Genomic DNA, 2869 nt, shown 5'->3' on the forward strand with positions numbered 1-2869 from the left:
ATTCAGTTTGACACCCCTGATCTAGTGAGTCCGAAGAAAGTGTGGTGTAACCACAAGCACCTTTTCACAGCACAACCAAAGAAATATCAAAATTTTAGCTTCAGGAAAAATAACTATACTAATTGCATTTATAGAAAATTAAATGTCATATGGTAAGTTAGAGAAGATGATGGGAAGAGGTCACTTTTAACATCCTCTTTGTGAGCATTGTGAGTTGGCCACTTCTCAAACTGCTTTCCAAGATAGTGTTCTGTTAATTGCTGTACATTCTTTGCTCCCAATGAAACACAAAATCAGAATTCCAGAATCACAGTTACAGAGCGATAGGAAATGTTTTTTTAAAAAAATAAAGGGCAGGGACTTGGCAATAATGTGAAACAAAAAATAGGCATATTAGGGCATCACATGTTTGCATGATGCATTTGAAGGTAATTTTATTTCAAAAAGATAAGAGAAAGAGCAGAAGGATGAAGGACATTAGGTGAGGTACATTATAACTCACGCCGCTCAAAGCTGAAATGAACTAAGCTGAGCTGCGGCTCTAGTTTGCATTGGTGACAGTGGTGACCAGATGACTTCCCCATAACTTAACCCACATTTGGTACAATGATTTGCAATTTACACAACATGGGGCTGTATGAGCAAGTCAGACTGCAGCATGGGTGCGCATAATTGCAGATTAAAGTAGGGGGGGTGGGGGGGGGGGGGGGGGGGGGTCAGACGATGCCAAATGCCGCCAAGTCGCTCATCTCCATATCGCCAAAGGTCTCCCACGGGCAGACCACATCACCTGAGAAAGAGAGAGTGAGCGAAAAGAGAGGGAGGGAGAGAGGGAAGCAAGATTGTTCAACTGAATGTAGAAGTGAAAGAATTTGGCCCAGAACTCAGAAATTAACTTCAGGTAAACTGCCTTCACTCCAAGATGGTGCTTGAAATGGTTTTTATATTCATAATAATTGATACAGTAAATTTGAGTAAATTGTGAATAATAATCACAATAACGATAATAATTTGAAAGACCAAGATAAGTTACCTGCTCCAAGTCCGTCCATTCCTGGGATGCCACCACCAAATCTGAATTGGAGGTGAAGAAAAGGGCACATGAGTTATGTGTGTATGTGTGTGAGTGTGTGTGTGTCAGAGAGATGGTGTCTGTCTGTGTGTGTGTGTGTGTGTGTGTGTGTGCATGCATGCATGTGTCTAAGAGTGTTTTTGTTTAATTTTTTAAAAATATGTCTGTTTTGATGGTTGTCAAGCTTTGGTGCTGTATAATATAGTATGATTGTTTTGGGGAGTATACCTATCCTTTTAACCATTTTAATCAAGAGTTGGATTTTTTGGAATGTTCTAAACTCTAAACCAGTGTTCTAGAACTCCGCTGCTTTCAATTACCAGCACTGATTGTGGCGTCAGCATTAGAATGTTCAGCTAAGAACATTCTAATCACTCATTTGTGATCTCACTCCAGTGTATTCTCATGAATGTTCCCCCCTCACTCACCCCTTCCCACCAGCCTTTGGGGCATTGCTCTTGAATGAACGGCCCTCCCCAGTCTTGGCTGCATTTCCTGAATTCATTTCTGCTTCACGTGGAAGAGGAGAAGGGTGGTATTTCAAACAGGAATGCAAGCATACAGTACAAACACGGTGACTGGATGCTACACTTGCATCTGGTACACTTACTGAGAGAGAAAATCAGTTCAGAAAATACACTGGGACAGTTGCAATGCACTTAGCTGGAGTTTAAACCTCAGGTTCAAACCTCTTGACCACAGAACTGCATTACAACAGGAACAGCCAATCCTCATTCCACAGCTATGCATAGTTGCTCCAGTTGTAATCCAGCTCTGAAATCTATAGGTTGAAACCTGAGGTTTAACCACAGCAATTGTCACATACCTCTGTATCATACACCTCAGTGCACAGATGTTTTAAAAAAAGTTACAATCTTTCAGTAACACTTTTTATGAACTGTCTATACATTGACTGTAACATGCAAAAACATTGGCAATTATCATGATAACAAGACAATCTTAGGCAGAGTGACAATGTATATAGCTTTTAATGAATGAATTATTTATTAATTCATTAATTTATCCAGTACTTCTTTTTTTACATTCAATTCATTTATTCCTACATTTTTCAGTGTGAAGAAGTAATTCTAAACAAGCAGAAAATGGAAAAAAAGTTCCAAAATATTGCTCCTCGTATTGCTGACCACATCACACAACTAAATAGCAAAAGTGTCAAGAAATCAATCGTTCTCTTACCTGCTTTTTCAATGCACTGATAGTTCCCAAGGCAAAGAGTTTATTTCTTATTCGTATGTTGGTGATGAAGGAGCTGCAAAACAAAGATGAGTGTGTACTCTTCTTTCTTTTTGCAGTCTCTCTGTTCTCTGATCTCTCTCCGTCAGTCAGCCCCTTATATACCCTCCCTTTGTTGTCCCCCCCCTCCTCGTAATATGGCCGGTCAGGAGTGGGATGGGTATTTTAGGGGTGGACTTATGGGTAATCTCTTTAAGTCAAGGCTGAGTGAACCTGTTTACTGTATATTGCGATATGGCGGGTGGTAAATTTTGTTAAGCGGGGTTTTGTCTGTTGACCTGTGAGCATCGGCATCGTGTACATGTGTTTTGGCTTATGCAATGTGACAAAAAAGTTTCAGTGCTTTGCGAAAATAAAATGTAACACTAAAAATGAAATACACCTCCACGTCCAAATTATACGTCTATACTTTTAAAAATGATGTTTTGCTTAATTAGAAAATGCAGGTTCCACAATGAAGCTTCAGAAATTAATGTGAAAGGTCTTCACTAGAAATAAAAACTCTTGCTCCAGGTCAAGGGTGGCATGGTGCATGTTCTCCCC

At 39.8% G+C, this 2869-nt stretch overlaps 1 long non-coding RNA gene across 1 annotated transcript; it reads right to left on the minus strand.

Annotated features, from left to right (window-relative positions):
- Positions 1 to 704: 704 nt before the first annotated feature.
- LOC118214809 lies at positions 705 to 2383 on the minus strand. The gene is made up of 4 exons (XR_004762688.1): positions 2270 to 2383; positions 1501 to 1582; positions 1034 to 1074; positions 705 to 790 (listed from the first exon to the last, which is right to left on the minus strand). It is a non-coding gene; the product is annotated as an uncharacterized LOC118214809 (long non-coding RNA).
- Positions 2384 to 2869: the final 486 nt, after the last annotated feature.

The sequence above is a fragment of the Anguilla anguilla genome, chromosome 16, assembly GCF_013347855.1.
Source record: "Anguilla anguilla isolate fAngAng1 chromosome 16, fAngAng1.pri, whole genome shotgun sequence".
NCBI lineage: Eukaryota > Metazoa > Chordata > Actinopteri > Anguilliformes > Anguillidae > Anguilla > Anguilla anguilla.